Source organism: Dendropsophus ebraccatus, chromosome 7 (genome assembly GCF_027789765.1).
Source record: "Dendropsophus ebraccatus isolate aDenEbr1 chromosome 7, aDenEbr1.pat, whole genome shotgun sequence".
NCBI lineage: Eukaryota > Metazoa > Chordata > Amphibia > Anura > Hylidae > Dendropsophus > Dendropsophus ebraccatus.
The window spans coordinates 127,141,159-127,162,587 of record NC_091460.1 but is presented as its reverse complement, the minus strand read 5'-3'; positions in this window follow the sequence as shown (position 1 = coordinate 127,162,587).

Sequence of the window (21,429 nt, the reverse complement as noted above, 5' to 3'; positions counted from 1 at the left end):
AAACGTACTCACCGGTTTACAGCAATGCACCTCCTCTCTCTGCTCTGCAAGTGATGTCAGAGAGAGAGAGAGAGACCAGAAGCATAATGCTGCCTGTAGCCACAAGGGTGGTTGGCAGGACAGCAAGCCAATAGTTTCTTGTTATGTCAGTCACACGTGCTTCTGCCTAGTGTGAATGGTGTTCCAGGAGAGCTGACCAAATTTGTCTTTTTTTCTGTGTTCCACATGGGGGAGTGGCTGCCTCTACTTGGTCGTGCACTCCACCTATCCCACCCAGGTGGTGTAATTACTTTTGCTGGTATAAGATGGATCCTGCATGCCCAGAGCATAGGCGTATTACATGCCATGGAGAGGCCATAATACAGTGTAGGGTCTGCCCTGAGCATGAGGCCACCTTATCGTGGTGGGGTGGTTTACACTGTTTGCAAATGGTAACCAAGAGCCCCATTATTTTTGTGGGAATTTTTTTTTGGGCAGTTGGGGGGGGCTGCTTTTAACTATTTTCTTATCTGTAGTGGGTCTGTATCTTGCCATTGCGGTGAGCTGTTGCATTTTTTTGTGTTTGCAATTTCAGCCATAGCAGCGTGCTCCTGCCCAGTGTGAATGGTGTTCTAGGAGAGCTGACCAAATTTGTCTTTTTTACAGTGCCACTTTTACCTGCACGCTCTCATCGTAAGAGCATAAAATTAAAGGTCCAATTACAGCATCCAGCTCCTGGGAAGGCCCATTTGGCTGCTGGATGCTGTTAGTGACGACATGGCTGGGTGCCTACCTAGGGATTCCCCAGAAGGGTCAGTCCGAACCTGGTGGAACCCTCCACCACTATGGGCCCTTGTAGAACCTAACTAGCTGTACAGGTTATATAATCGCCTCTAGAGTAATGGACTGTTTGAGTAACATTTCCTTTATGTACTTTCATAAGCAATTTGTTGGCCTTGGTTGCGTTCATATTATGGTGTCCACGTGTTCAGTTCAACCGCAGCCTCCTTATCTCTGTCCTCGAAGTCTTGTCAGTCAGTGTCCATTGCAGGGTTAGGCGTGTGTATGTTGCATGGCTGCAGTTCACAGAGGAACCCCGGAAGTAATCAGAACAAATATTATTTTACCTAAAAAATTGCATATTTGTACTCCTTTACATTATGTGTGAGAAAACCCATTTATTGCTACGTAATGGTAACACATACGTGCAATAAGGTAAGAATTTTTTTCTTTATGATATTGAGCAGCTGGCAACTGCCTCCTTGGGGCTTTTTATCCTTGCTCTGAATCAAAACTTGTTTTTGTTGCATTTGAGAATTATAGCATTGTGATAATACAGATTGTGTTAGAGAAAGGAAAGCAAAACATATATTATTAAGAAACTATTTCTCCCAGAATCCTGCTTTTAATTAAGAGAAATGAAGGGAATTATAGGATAGTATGCACTGAAATGATTTGTTTGACAGAAAGATTTAGATTGTCTACCCAGTCCAGCAGAACTTATAATTACATGCAACAAATTCTGATAATTGTACAAAGTGTTCAGCTCTAATGGTTCCTAATTAAATAGTAATGTGTTTATGACATTGCATTGGTACCTCGGCCACATTAAGCAAAAACACATTGGGGGACATGTATTATCCGGCGAAATGTGGTTTTTCGGCGGAAAGTGCCGATTCGCGAATGATTTTAAGTGCAAATGGGCGATTTGCGAATAAAATATTCGCAAATCGGCACTTTCCGACGGGTACGCTGGGGGGGGGGGGCAGGGAGGGGGTGTGGAGGGGCTGAACGGGGGCGCGGACTCATAGTCCGCACGATTCATCATTTTTGTATCTTAAAGATACGCCGAAAACCTACTCCAGTCCTCAGCTGGCGTAGGTTTTCGGCCGTGCGCACCGTAGCGCACGGGATTTATGTAGAGGCAGTCCGCCTCTACATAAATCCCCGTAGTGCCGGAGATGCGGGGACATTTTTAAGTCCGGCGTAAAAAATGTAATGTCCCCCATTGAATACATTGAAATAAGGCATCTTGTAATTCCTCAAGCTAGCTGTCAATCAAATAACATGTGATCTATATAGCATATATGGCCATAAAAAAACAAACAAAAAAAACAAATATTTGGGTAAATTATGCAATTGTAATTGCAATTTTTCGTGAACATATTGCTAAATCCTAGGAAGGCGGCAACTATGTCAAATGAGACATGTCAATAGTTTTGATTGGTTGGGAGTTAAGACTGCGACCACTTGGGAGAACTAATTCCACATATTAGAAGTCTAAGGGTCCTATTACACGGGGTGAGTATCGTGCCGAAAATCGTTATATTGTTTGAATTTAAATGATAATCGTTGAGAAATCGTTCGTGTGCCATTGATTTAGATCTGACTCTAAAATCATTGTTAATCATTCTTGAATCGTTCACTATAATTCCGCATTTGTTCACTAATAGTTCAGTAGAATTCCAAATCGTTCACTAACGATTAACGTTTTAACGATCGTAGCTAACGACTATCGTTCTGTGTAATATAGTGAACAATTTCAGGTAAAGAATAAACAATCTCATTTGCAATTGTTATTTGTTAAAAATTGCTTTGTCTAATAGAACCCTAAGGGGCATGTATCTTTACACTGACAGAGCGCGGAGAGGACCTGGCAGCAGCACGGTCGTCTCCCCGCTCATTCCTCTGACTAAACAGGGTCAGAACACTCGATGCCTAACTGATGAAAACTATATAAGAGCTTTTTTGGCTGTAATAATTGTACTTTGTAGAAACACATTTCATTATACCATAAAATATAGAACAAAGCAAAATAAATTATTTGAGGGGTAAAATTGAAAAAAATTTAGGTCTCAGCTTTGTTTAGCTTCACTGCTTCGAAAAAAGTTAACCTTTTTTTTATTATTGCAAAATAAAAATCCTTAAAGCTGCCCTATTCTGACATTCTCATCTGTAATGATCTATCATGTTTGTTTTTTTTTTTTGTCTATTTGCCTAGTCATCTCTGGTTTTGGTACAATTTTGGCATAAATTGGCTTTTGATCCTTTTTTATGATTTTTTTGTATGGAATTCTGTGACAAAAATCAGCAATTCAGATATTTTTATGTTATCTTTATGTCACTGATCATGCAGGATCAGTAAAATTGTATTTTTTTTTTTATTAATTTTCAAAGCTTTACAACAACGGCCACAAAGTAGACTAAATAAAGGTAAAAAAGTAACAAAAACTTGTGTATACATGCCTTCAATGCCAGAGCTTAAACATGAACATGTTTACTTAAAGTAAGCTGAAGTAGTTCATGCCAATGTTGGGGTATCTTCTTGTCGGATAATAAAGCACTGGTCTGATAATGTCAGTTAAAGTCTGGCGAAATATTTTTTATTAAAGTATTGTATTGCCCCCCAAAAGTTATACAAATCACCAATATACACTTATTACGGGAAATGCTTATAAAGCTTTTTTCCCTGCACTTACTACTGCATCAAGGCTTCACTTCCTGGATAACATGGGGATGTCACTTCCTGGATAACATGGTGATGTCACTTCTTGGATAAAATGGTGATGTCACTTCCTGGATAAAATGGTGATGTCACGACCCGACTCCCAGAGCTGTGCGGGCTGTGGCTGCTGGAGAGGATGATGGCAGGGGGATGATCAGTGTCCCTCCAGTGCCCTGTGTCCCTCAGTGTCCCCCTGCCATCATCCTCTCCAGCAGCCACAGCCGCACAGCTCTGGGAGTCGGGTTGTAACACCATGTTATCCAGGAAGTGACATCACCATGTTTTCCAGGAAGTGACATCACCATGTTATCAAGGAAGTGAAGTAGTAAGTGCAGGGAAAATAACACTTTATGTGCATAATAAGTGTATATGAGTGATTTGTATAACTTTTGGGGCGCAATACAATACTTTAATAAAATTTTTCGCCTGACTTCTTCTTTAACAGAGGAGGAGTGGGCAACTTCCAGGCCTGTGCCAAGGACAGTCTGACAGCAATCAGAATATGATGAGCAGTTCTGAATGAAACGGAAAATGTATCCAAGTGGATATCCAGGATTGCAAGCAAGGGATCTTTTGTGCATGGAGTTAAGTTTACTTCTGAGATATGATCAAAAACCTTATGCATATATTGTTTTATTGCCGAGTGGTTGGGTTCAGATGAACATTGCAGAACCTAAACTTTTGTTAGGTTTGCTCATCACCACTAGAGAGGAGCGAACCACATACAAACGGAATTTTATCAAAACAGGCAGACTATAGTAGCTACAATAATGGGACTATTACAGAGTAGCATTTTTTTCAACAGCTGTTACTTTGACAGTGTCAAAATTGGAATATGTAAAAATTTTTTTAGAAATGTCAATCAGCTTGTCAATCATTCAATTTCCACCATGGATAGTAGTGGACGTTTGTGGATCAGCAGCATAATATCAATTTTCTCCCAGGACAGCAGTGGATATTGCTAAAAAAGAACCCAGTGAGTTAGTAAGATGTGTTCACTGTGACTTCCAGCGCCCAGTAATTTGGTATAATGAACAACAGTCACCCAGTTACTTGGTATACTGAACAATGGCTTCACTGCTCCCACAAAAAAACACCCACAATCACCCCTCCTCTACTCTCTGTCCCTATCTCTCTGTATTTCTCTCCCTGCTCTAACTGCCCGCTGCAACCTGCTCTCCACTATATACAGCCGACTGGCCGCCTCCAGGAAGCCAATCACCTTATATATAGAGGGTGAGGTTCTGATATCACAGCAGGGATTGCAGTTCATTGGACAGGCGCTAAGTATTATGCATAATGGTTCCCGCCAAAACACAGTTCTGCAAGCTAACATGTGCGGCTGCCATGTTCAGCGAATTTGCAAAGCGAATCTGGCGAATTTGCGAATCACTACAAAGTGAATTTAATGCCCAATTGGCTGCAAATCTGAATTCGTTAGATTTGCTTTGCTCATCTCTAATCACCACCCATAAAGTGATCACTGTGGAGAAATCCTCCACCTGAAATCCTTGTTGTTAGAATCTTAGTGTCATGTAGATCCTGATAATTATATACTGACCTGACATTTCATGTAAATGTCCACTGCGCTATTTATTTAGATGGAAATCATTTGCACTGTTTATTTCGGAATGTTGTCTCTGGGGACACGAGCTGTGAATTATTAGCATCAATGGTTTAATTGCTGAAGTCCAAGTCGCTCAGAACGCTTGACATTAGTGTTAAAGGAAATTAACAGTGTTACTCTAACATGATATTAATAGAATGATACTATCCTTGATACTTCCTTCCAGTACACGTTTGCTTAGGTTGTTTTATACCCAGTGCTTCACTATTAGGAAAAAAAAGTCTAGCATGATTTTGCATAGTTGTTGCATGGGAGGTCAAGAGCTGCTCAGTACTCTGCAGATATTGAAATAATGAATAGCATCCATTATAGCTCGTACCCTTTCTCTTCTTCACTATTCACAAGAGTTTTTTTGTTTTCTTGAGGAAGCCTAATAGCAGAACATTAAAAATAGCAGCCAGTGCCAGAAACTTCCCATTTAGATGTGTTTTTAGTCTCCTGGTTTCTATGTATTACTTTAGGAAACAAAAAAAAAACAAAAAAATAAGATGCTGTAACATAGCAAGTAAACTGTATCTAGACGGTAGCACAGACTTATGTTCCTTAACCATTTATTTTTTTAAGTGAATGTACCAGCAGGTACATCGCTTTAAGATTTTTACATCAATAGATGCCGGTGGTGCAGTCCTTTTTTTGAAAGCGGCCTGGTTCCTGCGCACGGCATTGGTCTATTCTATATAGTGTGACTTTCTGCTCTTCCCTCTGTGACACGGCTCCAGTGCCTCAGTCGGGGCCGGTGATCGGGAACCAGGCCTCGGTTCAAAAAAAGGACCACGGCAGCAGCATCCCCACGCCAGCCTCGGTCTATTGATATAAAAATCTTAAAGCGATGTACCTGCTGGTACATTCGCTTTAAATACTGCCAGGCGCAGAAAAAAAAAATAAAAAAAAGAAGTCATACTCATCTTCCCTGATCTCCCACCTCTGAGATTTAGACTTTTAGTCCCCACCCTTCTCTATTCTTCCTGCTTTCCTTTACATTATATTCCTGAAGGGAATGCCCGCTAAAGCAATCAATGGCCACATTGGTGACCAGTGATTGGCTGAGCTGGCACTTTCTGAACAAGTGATATGCAGGACAGCTTTTCACATTGGGCAGGATAGGCGGCAGGGTAGGGCCCATCTCTGAGCATTTTCACAACTGATCCTCCCTCCCTGTAGAGGCAGCACCCATGTCTCCCCCAGCCCGCTCCTCTCTCCCTGTATCAGCAGTCTGTACATATAAGCCATGTTGTTACCCCTCTATAGCTATGTATGAGCCAAGTTGTTGCCCCTGGTTAAGGGGGGGGGGGGGATTGTTCACAGTTTGGTTAAGGAAGGGGGGCAGTTCACGGTTTGGTTAAGGGGAGAGACCAGTTCAAATCTCTGCCAAGGGGCCCATAATGCAGTTAAGATGGCCCTGGTGATACGTCATGATTAGAGATGAGCGAACCTGGAGCATGCTCGAGTCCATCTGAACCCGATCTTTCGGCATTTGATTAGCGGTGGCTGCTGAAGTTGGATAAAGTCCTAAGGCTATGTGGAAATCATGGATATAGTCATTGGCTGTGTCCATGTTTTCCAGACAACCTTAGGGCTTTATCCAAGTTCAGCAGCCCCCGCTAATCAAATGCCGATCGTTCGGGTTCGGATGGACTCGAACCCGAACTTGGTTCGCTCATCTCTAGTCATGATCATTACTTGCACCCGCCAATATTATGAGCTGGCTGCCTTTCCCAGCTCTGATCCTGTAGTGGGAACACAGCCTAAGAAACAAATTAAAATAGCTTCCGTGTAAAAGTAATCAATTGCAAGCATGGTATATTTATCCGTTCAGCTTTTCTGGAGAACATTTTTTTTTGCTTCAAACTCTTTGCTGCTCTTCAGAATCAGAATGCACTTGAATGAACCTAAATGTCCTCAGCTAAAGGCTGTATTAGAATGTTACCCTTAACTGCATGTGATCCTTAAAGCGACTCTGTACCCACAATCTGACCCCCCCAAACCACTTGTACCTTTGGATAGCTGCTTTTAATCCAAGATCTGTCCTGTGGTCCGTTCGGCAGGTGATGCAGTTATTGTCCTAAAAAACAACTTTTAAACTTGCAGCCCGTGCCAAACGGGAGTATCTGTGCCCTAACTTTGCACCACCCCTCCGTCCCTCCTCCCCACCCTTCTAATCATTAGCAATGCTCCAGACAGATTGCCTCCTATTCCTCACCTGTGTCAGCCCGGCACATGGGCTGGATCGTTAAGCACCTGTGCAATGTTCAGCATGCAGAAAATGTTCCAGTGGCATTCCTAATTATGAAGAGGGTGGGGAGGAGGGGCGGAGGGGTGGTGCAAAGTTAAGGCACAGATACTCCCGTTCGGCACGGGCTGCAAGTTTAAAAGTTGTTTTTATAGGACAATACCTGCATCACCTGCCGAACGGACCCCAGGACAGATCTTGGATTTAAAGCAGCTATCCAAAGGTACAAGTGGTTTTGGGGGTCGGATTGCGGTTACAGACCCTTTTTTTGAACCACCGACCTGTTCCCTTGCACCAGCCTGGCATGAAGCACTGGGGGCTTACCTAATGTGCTATATTGAAGGTTAAGAGTAATTAAAGTGACACAGTCACCCCTTTTTTGCATTCTGACTCCTCTACACAGGTGTAAAGGGTCAAATTTAAAGGGCAGTTTTTATACCTATGTCATGGTGCTTGTTCCGGTAAAAAGTGATCTTTTATCATCTGCGGATTATGCTTCATCACCACCGTAGACTTACCCCTCCGATATGTCATGTGCACATAGGCCTCATCCCCTCTATGGCTATTGGTATGGGCCGACCTAGAGTGGGTGGGGCCTAGACTTTAAGGCCAGCCTGTTCCAATGGCCGTCAAGGAGGCAGGGCCTAGACTGCTATGACATCACAGAGGGTGGGTGGGGCTAATTGGTGCTTTGGTCGAGAAGCCCCGCCCAGGTGGCACAATCCACAGATGATAAAAAAAAAATCACTTTTACCTGGAACAACCACCATGACGTATGATAAAATAAGGTATGAAAACTGCACAATTACCCCTTTACACCTGTGTAGAGAAGTCATAATGCAAAAAGGGGGACAGTGTCACTTTAACTGTCACACACAGTAGAAAAAACGGCCATAACTGAGTACAAGCAAAATATAAACATGCTAATTATTTATGATCTGTTTCGCAAGAAACACCTGTTCACACATTGCTTTATTTTCACTCAGAATTAAGTCCATATTTTGGTATTATTTTTCTGTGTATTTGCATTTTGTTCAGCATTTTCTGAATCAAAACCAGGAGCGGGTTGAAAACACAGAAACTGTGCACATCTTTCAGTTATAGTTTTTCTTTGTGGGTTTTACTCCTGATTTTGGTTACAAATACTGACCAAAATACTGACAAAAACACTGGCCAAAATACTATGTGTGAACATAGGCTAAAGGTATGATGCAATGGAAAAAAACAGCGTCACTCGCCTCTTTTTTTGGCAGTTTGACAGCCTTTTTTTGTGTACCCTATTATTACCTTGATTTTAAAACAGTGGCTATTTGTGAAATAACAGCCTTTATTGTAAAATCACATAAGTTATTTGGGCATTAAATTATAAACTATAAATGTACACCTGCTGGAAGCATTGGCGTACGCCTCTTGGTGAAGCCAGCAGGGGAAAAGGGGGCGGGGCCTAAGTTAAGACCGGTATACGAGTATGCCAGCCTTCATAAATTCCCCCTCCCCCCAATGTTTATTTTAGAGGCCTAGTCAAGACCATTTAGTCTACGGTCCCATCTAAAGAGGTTGCATTATTTGGGCAGATAGCTCACACAAGCTGATCAATGTGTTCACTAAGAACCTCAATGCATAATAATCCATATATTCACTGTTTTATATATCATAGTGCCTACTGTATCTACTTTGACTGGCAGCTACCTGTCATATCTCCCAGAAGAAGTTAATGTGGAACACATCAGCATTCTGGCAGAGGTATTTCCCCACAGAAGTCACATTTGTCTGACAGTGAATGACACTACGTTTGATATACTGCACGTTGCGATACTAAATGTTCACTGTCAGCTTTGTTGTATAGTGCATGGTTATGTTTTTATTGTGTTTGGATGTATATTATTACTTTACTCTGATGATGCCACAATATTGTCCTGGTGCAGAACTAAAATTAAATTCTTAAAGTGCTTTTAGTCTGTATATGCATATTTTCCTTACAGACCATACAGCAATTATTTGTATCTTATTTCTTGGATATAATGGGGAGATTTATCAAACATGGTGTAAAGTAAAACTGGCTCAGTTGCTCCTAGCAACCAATCAGATTCCACCTTTCATTTTCCAAAGAGTCTGTAAGGGGCGGGGAACCTCCGACCCGCGGGCCACATCCGGCCCCTGAGACCTCCCGATGCGGCCCGCGGCTCTGGTGGGAAAGGAGCCAGCATACACGGCATCCTCCTGTCTCTGTGACAGCTGCCAGACACAGGAGGATGCTGTCTGTGCTGGGCTCCTTCCCCAATAGAGCGGCGCACATCTTCCTTCTCCAGGGACAAGACTGGGGGGTTAACTAGGCTACCAGGGCTATGACTGGGGGGTTAACAAGGCTACCAGGGACATGACTGGGGGGTTAACTAGGCCTACCAGAGGCATCACTGGGGGTTAATTAGACTACCAGAGGCATCACTGGGGGTTAACTAGACTACCAGAGGCATCACTGGGGGTTAACTAGACTACCAGAGGCATCACTGGGGGTTAACTAGACTACAAGGGGCATCACTGGGGGTTAACTAGACTACCAGGGACATCAGTATCGGGTTAACTACAGCTACCAGGGGTATCACTGGTGGTTAACTCTGGCTACAGGGCATCACTAAGGATTCACATCAGGTACAAGGGGCATCACAGAGGGTTAACTACGATAGCAGGGGCACTAGGGGAACAATACTTTGCCTTGCCCCGGGTGCTGCAAACAAACGCTTGGGTCAAATTACACAGCAGGCACTTCTGCAGCCTTTGCACTTCCCTATAGTCACAGTGCACGGGCCCCGTAGCAGTTGCATGGTCTGCCTTTATGGAAAGCTACACCACTGCTCCAGGACATGACTGATCCTGGAGAAAAACTGATGGGTGGATGAGACCTACATGTAGATGGTTTTACTCAGTAATTGAAATTCCTCTCAACATACACAGTTATACAGTTGTGTAGTAACACTGCCTTCTTGACTACTTGAGAGATTACCATGCATAAATCATGCAAATTATACTAAAACATTTGCAAAACTATATATTAATCTGCTCAGCTCTGTCTGCTCTATAACATGATGCCATAGGATTGAATTGCATTTTCATGTGATGGGTTCCCCTTAAAATGGCAATCAAGCTCAATAATGAAATCATGTTTTACTGTCAACTCAGCTAACACATATATACAGTATTTGTCAACTGACTACCCTTGTTGAGGAGAGAAGAATCGGGGGCAATACAATACTTTAATAAAAATTTTTTTACCGGACTTCTCCTTTAAGTGTTTAACCCTTTTGTTTCTTGAAACCTAAGATGTTACCAGAAGAGTCAGGCAGCAGTCTTCATTAGGACCGAATAAATGTTTGCTCAAGTCACATGTATAGGGAGAATGAGACAGATAGCTGTCAGTTGAATGAATGTAAATGTATATCAGGAGTGTTCTTTATTGAGGGGCATTGACATATCGCCTATATAAAGTTTACTGTAGGACACACACACTGCTGATAGATCCAGATGTCCTCAAACTATGCCACTGCTGCCTAATTTATCTCCTTATTTTGGAGTTGTGCAGCCAGGGGCGGATTAACTTTACCATAGGCCCCGGGCTGTTCACCAAACCTGCCCCCCCCCCCCCCACCCCACTGTTACTATGGCAGCACTAGCCTGGCGTTCATAGTACAGGATAGATAATGTCATGATGTCCTGATTTGTGCAAAATTGCCATTAAAAAACAATGATTTTCTGCAAATCATGGCGGATGTGTAGCCAGGAGACAGTACACCAGTGAAAGTATAAGTCTTTTTGGGTGGTCATGGGCCCCCGGGCTGCCGCCCAAAACGCCCCTATTATAATCCACTACTGTGTGCAGCGTCTGCTAAAACCAATTTGTTAAAGGACAACTCCAGCAGTAAAAAAAAAACCACAGACACACCCACACTTTATACTCACCATCCCTCCGATCACGATTGCTGATTGATCCTCCCGCCGGCCAAGTTTCCATCAGCTACGGACGGCGGCTTCAGATCTCCCTCACTTCCTGGTTCCGTTGAAGTGAATGGGATAGAAAAGGCTGCTGGCACATCGCACAGGCAGCCTTTTTGCATCTCATGGCTTCCAGCTTGCTCAGCCAAACGGAGGGGGGAGGGGGAGAATTGGGCCAGATAGCTGATAAACATACATTACTCCGCTGGGCTCCGGGATCTCCGGGATCTGACACGTCACAACCAAGCTGATGGACTGGCCGCTCAGCCACTCAGTGACTGGTGCGGGACACTGCTCCAGTCACTGATTGGCTGAGCGGCCAGTCCACCATGACGTCATCACAACTCGAGGGAAAATGCCTTCCGGCGGGGGTTCCGGGGCTGGTCCCACAGCTCATCACGGGCACGGGGAGAGGTACGTTCGTACTCCTGATAAAATCCCCTGGATTTTAAAAATTTCTGGACTTCTCCTTTAAATTGCAAAGGGGAGAAATCAATTTAGTTTCTCAGTTTTGTAGGGTGAAGAAAAGTGCTGTTGTAAAAGTCTTATCCAGTTCACTTTTATTTATTTATTTTTGTTAATTATTTGCGGTGTTCATGGAGTTTTAAATAAAACGAAGCAGAATGTGTTGATCTGCAGAACTCGCTGATAACATTAATCAGCCATTTATCGCTAAAACCCCCAAATTATAACCTGCACATTTTCATTAAGTGTAAATTAAATGTTAAATGCAGATTGTATTGATTCTTGACACTTTGCGCATTGGCAATTATCTCTCTTGACCTTTTTTTTTTTTTTTTTTTTTTTTGGTAGCAAGAGAAAAAATGAGAATATAACAGAATCTGGAATCATAGAATGAATGAGAAGAGACAACACAGTAAATATATATTATCATATGCCCTGAGCGCTGAGCCCTGAGCTAAGGCATGACCTGTTTTTACCCAAGAGCATTCTAAAAGTAATTAAAGGTCATTTTAAACCATTAAAACATTCTATGATTCTTTTAAAGTACCTTCTCATCTTCTCTCTTGCCTTCCGTTTCCCCCTCATCTCTGCCGTGAATGAGCAGTGCTGTGGATGGACAGAAGAGGCAGGATATGTGACTGCAGTTTAGTAGCTTCATACTACAATTATCATGATGCATTGCCAGTTTCTCCGCTCCTCCCCCCCCCTTCTCCTCCTTCTGCCTCGTCACAGCATTACTGTCTCCTTTCGGTCTCACATATTACCCCTAGAGATTTGCCTTAGCTTCTAGTAACGGTTCAATGGTACATACATGCTAGGCTGTCACCCAGAACAATACTGTAAAATGGTATTCAGTGCATTTTCATCAGTAGCGTATTATAATAGGTCAGTTTCGGGCGGTAGCCCGGGGCCCTTAGCTCCTGGGGGCCCATGGCCACCCACAAAGGCTTTTACTTTCAGTAGAGTATTGTCTCCTGGATACAGTTCTGCCATGATTTGCAAAAAATTGCTGCTTTTTTTATAGCAATTTTGCACAAATCAGGGCATCATGACATTATCTATCCTGTACTATAAACACCAGGCTAGTGCTGCCATAGTTACAGTAAGATGGAGGGGCCCAGGCTTAATGAACAGCCTGGGGCCTATGGTAAAGTTTGATTTGATTTTCATCACTTCAAAGTTATGTTGTAATTTCTTACAAAATTGACAGTTAGGGTTCTATTAGACAAAGAGATTCTTACAGATTAACGATAAACGATTGCAAATTAGATTGTTTATCATTAGCCAAATTACACAGAACGATAGTCGTTAGTTACGATCATTATAACGATTGGTACTATGATTGTTTACTCCATCTTATCCCAGCAAAAGAAGGAACAATGTGCAATTACACTGAACGATTAGCGAACAAATGCGGAATCACAGCAAACGATTAGCGATGATTTTAGGGTCAGATCTAAATTAACGATCAATGACACAAAAAATTATTTTCGAGTTGTTGCCTGCAATTACACAGAACGATTATGGTTTAAATTTGAACGATATGATGATTTTTCCTCAAGATAATTGTCCCGTGTAATAGGACCCTTATGTTCCTTTTACACGGAACGATTATTGTTCGAATTTTTCAGATAACCATCGCATTTGAGCGATAATCGGCTCGTGTAAACACAGCCAGCGATCAAGCGACGAGCGAGAAATCGTTCATTTTGATCTTTCTACATGTTCTCAAATCATCATTGGTCGTTTGATGAAAATTCGCAGATCGCTTCATGTAAACAGTCTTTCACAGATTGACCCTATGTGTGAGATGGGCTTAAGCGATCCTAAAACGATCGCAATAACAATTGTTTCAAATGATTTATCTCATCTAAATGCTGATCGTTATAAAAAGAAAATCGTTGCCTCAAAATCTGAAAACAATTGATTGGGCGAATTATCGCTCCGTGTAACATGACCATTAGGGTTCTATTAGAGATTTTTAGTTTTCTCCGTCTGTGAGGAATGAAAGGTGGAACCTGATTGGTTGCTAGGGACAACTGAGCCAGTTTCACTTTACACCATGTTTGATAAATCTCCCCCTGAGTGTACATACACCGAAAGATTTGCTAATGATTAACGATTTTATGGTTAGCTCAAAGGATGCGATCAACGATATTCAAACCAATTTTCCATAGTCATTTGATGGTTGCCTGCATACACACTGAAAGATTATCAGTCACTTAAAAAAAAAACGGATGTTTGCATCCGTTTTTCCATTGACTTCCTTTATTTATATATATATATATATATATATATATATATATATATAAACGGATCAGGTTTTTTTTACCGTAAACAAAAATATGGTTGACCACGTTTTTGTGTATTTAAAAAACAAACAAATGAGTTTTGATTTTTTATATTTTTTTATTATGGAAGTCAATGGAAAAAGCGGATCAAAACGCATGCACACAAATGCATCTGTTTTTCCATCCTTTTTTTTGTAAAAATGTAAGAAAAAAATGGATTGCAAAAATGTAATGTGAATTTGAAGAATATAACGATTTTTCACACGATGAACATTCTGTGTAATAGGGCCCAAAATCAATGCACAGCTTTGTCATCAAAGTACCTAAGGATTTAGCTTAAAATATTTACTAAGATTCACATATGTCTCCACTGGCTCATTGCTGTTACATATATCAAAGTGTAAATGCCACATAAAGAAAAAAAATGCTTCTGACTAGGGATGGTCCGAACCTGGTTCGGACGGGGTTCGTATGAACCCGAACCCTCCGCAATGATTTCCGCTGTCTGCCCGCTCCATGCAGCGGGCAAATCCAGCGGGAGGAACGCCTGGAAAACTGGGATACGGCCATAGCCATAGGCTGTATCCCAGTTTTCCAGGCGTTCCTCCCGCTGTATCCACCCGCTGCACGGAGCGGGCAGACAGTGGGAATCCGATGACGAGCGTTCGGGTTCAGCCGAACCCGAACCTCAGCGGGTTCGGACCATCCCTACTTCTGACATGTCACAGAAATATGTCAAAGGTTTCTATCCGTCATGGTTTGAGGGTTCATCCCAGACCAAGCAGGAGAACAAATGGGGAAACGGGGTGCCACGTGCCTCTCTCCCTCACTTCCTGTCTATGGGTAAGTTCACACTGAGTAAAAGCGGCAGAATCCTGCCTGCCTCATTGTCCCACAGTATGTCTATGGGAGGGCTTGCGTGCCTCTTCTCCTGCCACTCTCTGTGCAAAGAATTGACATGGAACTCCACCGCTTTTACTCAGTGTGAACATACCCTTAGTGAGCGAGCCCACCCAATAAAGTTGGTCATGTGACACACAGTCAGGAGATAACAGGCTAAGCATGGACTTCTCCCAGCTCATCATTCTGATCAGTCAGGGTCTGAGTGTTCTGATATATCAGATTTATTTATGACAGTACTCATTTAACCTAGCTATACTTCAGGAACACCAAGAGACACTATTTAAGACAAATAAGGGCTCTAATTGCTTTATATAGGATTATTATTATTGACATTATTAATTAGCATTTTAGGCTATGTTCACACTACGTAAGTTTCGGAATAATCACGGCCGTTGTTGCCGATTTGCAAAAAACTGGCATGTCAGTTTTCTGACAGAAAACCTGTCAGTGCACACAATGGAGTGTGCGGCTCAGGCCGCACATTCCATTGTATGCAGCGGTGAATTGGGATGTGGACGCACACGGATGCGCCCGCATCCCAATTCATCAGGAGTGAAGACCTGGCCGGGTCACAGAACGGCTGGTGTCTTATGCACCGGGAACATGGCCTTAATGTGGTAAAACCCATTTAAGCATGAAGAAAACCACTGCAAAGCATTCAAAGAGTTACTCAGAAGCTTTAGATAAATGCAGAATTCTAGTTCTGACACTATTCAGCCTAGAAAACTTTCAAGCTTAAGAAAGATTTCAGTCAAGGTAAGCATTTCCCAAAAATTTTTTACCGACTGCCTAAAGGCTACAAAAATAGAGAAAAGACGTGGCGTGAGACAGAGTAATGTATGACAAGAATGGGTTATTTTATTATTGGATCTTTACATATGATCTATATAATGTATGTTATGTATCTGTAGCGGCAGTAGATCCTCTGTATTACTAAGTTCAATAGCTAGACCAGATGTATAAAATGTATAGATGCATCAAAGATTAAAGTGATGGCGTAGCAGAAATAGTGGTGGTAAGCGTACATTATATACACAAAAAAAATTGCAGGAATGTTTCTTTAAAGCGACTCTGTTCCCCTTCCAACCCCTTTTACTGTCAGATAGCTGCTTTTAATCCAAGATCTGTCCTGGTGTCCGTTTGGCAGATGATTCAGTTATTGTCCTAAAAAAGTACTTTTAAACTTGAAGCCCTGTGTCAAATTGGCGTGGCCTAAAGTACCCATGCCCTAATAGCCCTATTTCACGGAACGATTATCGTTCATAGACTCGCTCCAACGACCGCTCGTTAACGAACACCTAACGATTTTTTTAAGCGAACGATAACACAAAATATGAGTGGAAATGTGAACGATAACTGTAGTGTAACAATTTTTTTTGCGGTCGTTACATCGTTACATGGTCGTTTAGACATTTCAAGAACAACTGAAAGATTTTTATTCATCGAAAAGATTAGCGAATTATTGTTGAAAGACCAACGATTTTTTTTTCGACATGTTGAAAAAAAATAGTGAACGACTCAACGACGATTTCGCTGTTGTCGTTCGCTCGTTTACAGCTATTCCACAGAACGAATATCGTTAACGAGCGGTTGTTTGAACGATTTTATGAACGATAATCGTTCGAAAAAGTTCTGTGGAATAGGGCCTTAAGCCTCCTTTGACTCCCTACTCCCTGCCCTCTTCATCATTAGGAATGTCCCTGGCAGGATTTCTCCTAATCATCACTTGTCTGAACACTGCACCTGGGCCTAAATTATCCTGTACATGTGCAGTCTTCAGAGAGTCACAGAGTCACTTTAAGCAGTAGAATAGTCAAGACAATCCAAAGGTCAGGCCAACCTCATGGATAGTCTGCAGTGAGAGGGGAGTAAGCAGAGTGGGAGGACTATGATGGAGAGCTGGAAGAAAGCAACGCAGTCTTCTCAACCAGGACGTACCATCTTGAAATACAAAAATAAGACCCACACAACAAATAGATTTGGTTTCAGAACTGGGGTAAGCAGGTAAGTAATGCTATATGCTTGTGCAACAAGTTTTTGCACCTGACGTTGAAGTACCCCTTCAAAGGCTGCTATTACTATCAGGTGTCTCTAGAGATGAGCAAACCTGGAGCATGCTCGAGTCGATCCGAACCCGAACTTTCGGCATTTGATTAGCGGTGGCTGCTGAACCTGGATAAAGCCCTAAGGCTATGTGGAAAACATGGATATAGTCATTGGCTGTATCCATGTTTTCCAGACAACCTTAGAGCTTTATCCAAGTTCAGCAGCCCCAGCTAATCAAATACCGAACGTTCGGGTTCGGATCGACTCGAACCCGAACCCGGTTTGCTCATCTCTAGGTGTCTCTGATCCTAGATTTAGGTTATTTCACACATAGTATTTTTGTCAGTCTTTTGGTGAGTCTTTTCTTTAACCAAAACCAGGAGTGGAACTTACAGGGCACAATTATAATGATTAGATTTGCAGTTTATTGTGTTTTTAATCCACTCCTGGTTTTGGTTGAAAAAAGACTGACCAAAAGGCTGATGGAAATATTATGTGTGAACATAGCCATTAGGTCAAAGAGTTTTTATGTGTTTTTTTAGCATTTGTTTCATAAAGTTATATAATTTTGTAAAATAAATTTATGTAAAAACACACACACACACATACACACACACAAAAACATTACATTGAGTGGGAGCAGCCTCTTTTTTGCTACCAATAACAGTGTTTTTGAACTGTAGAGCTTTGGAGGGGCCCTGGTCCCAGCAAAGCAACATAACGCCACTTTATTCAAACAGCTGCATCGAGACCCCCGATCTTGTGATCAATGGGGTCCCACTGCTGGAAACCACCTCCTGTGGATAGATGATAAGTTGTAATCATTGGTATAAGTGTTTTATTGTGCAAAAATTGTAAAATTATTAAAAAAGCTGTTAATATATAAAGAAAAAACTATAGGGAAATTTATCATTGAATCTAATATTTTTTTGTTTTCTGTGAGCACTTGCTTTTTACAGTGTTTTTTCTTTAGTGAAATTCATCTATTATGCTCAAAAACCTTTGTGTATTTTGCACAATAAATCTTCAAACACGAGTCCTGGTCAGGAGGTGGCAATTTTTTAAATCTTTGCATTAAACAACTTCATCTAGTAGAGTACATGCAAAAAAAATTCTTCTAGTTCAGTTACACACATAAAAAAAATCACACAACCCATTTTAGCATGCACATTTTTCTTTATAAATACTGAGTAACAGGAAAAAGATGTGAAAACAAAGATTATTAGTGGGAAAAAAGTGCAAAAAACTTCAAAAACATTTATATATCTTCCCCTATATGTTTTGTACTGCCATATTTGTATTTGCAGAGAGAACCCAAAAACCTGTTGAATTGCTGTTTAATTTTTCTCTCTGCAAAAAAATAACAAAAGTTTTAAAAAAATACAACTTATTCAACAAAAATAAGCCTTCATAGTTCTACATCAATGCAAAAAATAAAAAGTTATGGCCCTTAGAATGCACTTTACACTATACAGTATAATCCACTTTACACCCTCTGATGAGCATTAAACCCCTGGTTATGGTGTCAAATGCTCACTAGACCCCTAGATAATTTCCTTGAGGGATAAAAGTTCCATAATGGGGCCACTTTTCAGGGGTTCACACTGTACTAGTAACTCAGGAGTTGTGCATATGTGACATGACACCCTATAAAAATGGTGCTCCTTCTCTTCAAAGCCCGGCAGTGTGCCCAAACATCAGTATATGGTCACATATGAAGTTCTGCATTCTCAGAGTTTTTCAGGCACATCGTATGTGCTCCGGCCGGGATCCCATGCGTCGCCGGAAAAAACTGACTTCAGTGAATTCCAACCGCAGAAAGCCCTGTCAGTTCACACAGTGAAGCGAGCGGCTCCGGCCGCTCACTTCACTGTGCGCTATGGGAAACTTTTATGCGGGCGCGCGCTGATGCGCCCGCATCAGAGCTCTGCGGCCAGACGGATCATCCAGCCGGTACGTAAGTACCGGCTGTGAAGATCCGGGCAAAGACCGGCCGTTCCGTGACCCGGCCCGGGTCACGGAACGGCCGGTCTGTTACATAGTGTGAACATAGCCTAACTGCGCGTGGAATGGCATCAGTAAATAGTGTATGGAGAAAATTAGAATTTTTCATGATGTTTTAAGTTTTTTCATGACTTAATGAGCTTGGTCATTAAGGCCCAAACTAGCTATAGCACAAAGGGGTTAAATAAACGTAGTATTGTTAAAAATACTGCGTTTAGTCTCATATGGCCACTGTCTCTCACTGCCAGCTGGATGAATACTTTGATGGCTTTCAGTGGAGGGTATGTAACATACACATTACTCTGGTTCCTCCATAGAGGTAGATTGCGTCCAGGAAAAAGACACAAACGCAGTGGAGGAGGTAAGATGACGTGTATATTAGATGCCCCCCCCCATTGAAAGCCATCTTATGAATGGAACAGCCATCCAGCTGCCAGCGAGGAGATAGACCTTCAGTATACAACATAGCGGTGCTGAAATAACAGTAGGACATGTCCTTTTTTTTTCAGAATTGGTTTCCGTCCTTGTAATCTACTGATCGAATGAATAGCCCAATACACATCAATGTACACATCGAGTACGGAAATACGGATCCATAGATTATGGGACGTGTGAATAAGGCCTGTGTCTTACGTGATTAAATGACAGCAAGCAGATATTGTGCAAACTGCGAACTAATAAAAAAAAAAAACTTACTTGATAATTACATAAATTATTTGAGGAATCATTTCTTTTTGCTAGAACCGTAATACTGCTTTAACCTCTATGGGGGGGATTTTTAAAACATGGTGTAAAGTGAAACTGTCTCAGTTGCCCCTAGCAACCAATCAGATTCCACCTTTCATTTTCCAAAGAGTCTGTGAGGAATGAAAGGTGGAATCTGATTGGTTGCTAGGGGCAACTGAGCCAGTTTCACTTTACACCATGTTTGATAAATCTCCCCCTTAGTCTTCTAACTTTACACCATGTTTGATAAATCTCCCCCTATGTTTACTAAGATGTTCAAAATTGAACAGTATTCGAAGGGGTGCAAAAACAAAAACTACAGATTATTTTTAACAAAACAAAAAATAATACCAGACCATTGTTATATACTTCGATTACTTTATACTTTTAACTGTATTTTTTTTTTTTATTGAAGATGAAGGTAAATCTTGAGTGTTATGAGACAGCCATTATGATCACACATCTTTCCGGCTCCTTTGAGTTGATTATCGAGTGGCAGCGCTGTGCAACCAATTCTGCACATGCACATGTTGGAGCCGCGGTTTTATGCCTTCAGAGATTGATGCCATAGGCTGATTAACGCGGCCTGAGGGAGCAGAATAGGAAAGAAACTGTCCTATCTGTCCTATTGCTCACTGCCAGTCAGAGAGATGGGCCGGAGAAATAGATGTGGATTTCTGGCAATAAGAAGTAATGTGGAGAGGAGATTAATTGCCATGGTTTCCAATCAAACCCCTATCAAGATAAAATATTTGTGGGAGCAGAGTTCAGTGTTTAGATAGGAAATAGTCTTGTTTCTTCAGTGCTTAACAGTTTGATAAAAAGCAAATATCAGTGTTGAGCAATTTAAGCTAAATTGTACTGTTTAAGGCATAACCAGGAGCTGTCATCCTGTGTGTTTAACAAATTCAGAGACATCAGGCGCCACAGCGGAAGGGCTTTGGGAATTAGAACTGTCATTGGTAAAAAAAAGGAATTAAAAAAAAAAAAGGTTTATGCCTCGGACTATAGGCAGATTATTTGCCCATTGCACATGCATATTCCTCTGTATAAAAAATAGGCAACCCTTTGATTTCGGGGTGTTTATGGCTTCTATATGTTGTAAAACCCAAGATACCGTACAACTGTAACATCAGAACTTTTTCATATAAATAATTTAAAGGTTATGGTCACACCATACTGGGTATATTCAATGTGTTTGGTGAAACATGGGGGACATTTATCAAGCCAAAAAGGCGTATTTTTTGGCGGAAAATTGCCAGAAGTTAATAAATTTATTCACAAATGACCGTTTTGCAAATAAATATTCGCATATGCCCATTTTCTGCCCGGTACGCAAGGGGGGCGGGAAGGGGGTGTGGAGGGGGCGGAACGGGGGCTTGGACTCAGGGTCCGCTTAATTTATCATTTTTCTTGCAGAAAAATGATCGGGAAACCGACGCCAGCTCTGAGCAGTGCAGTGCGCCTCGACATAAATCTCTGTACTAGGGATGGTCCGAACCTGCCGAGGTTCGGGTTCGTATGGACCTGAACTCTCGGCAATGATTCCCGCTGTCTGCCCACTCCATGCAGCGGGTGAATACAGCCGGAGGACCGCCTGGAAAACTGGGATAAAGCCATAACCATAGGCTGTATCCCAGTTTTCCAGGCGGTCCTCCGGCTGTAT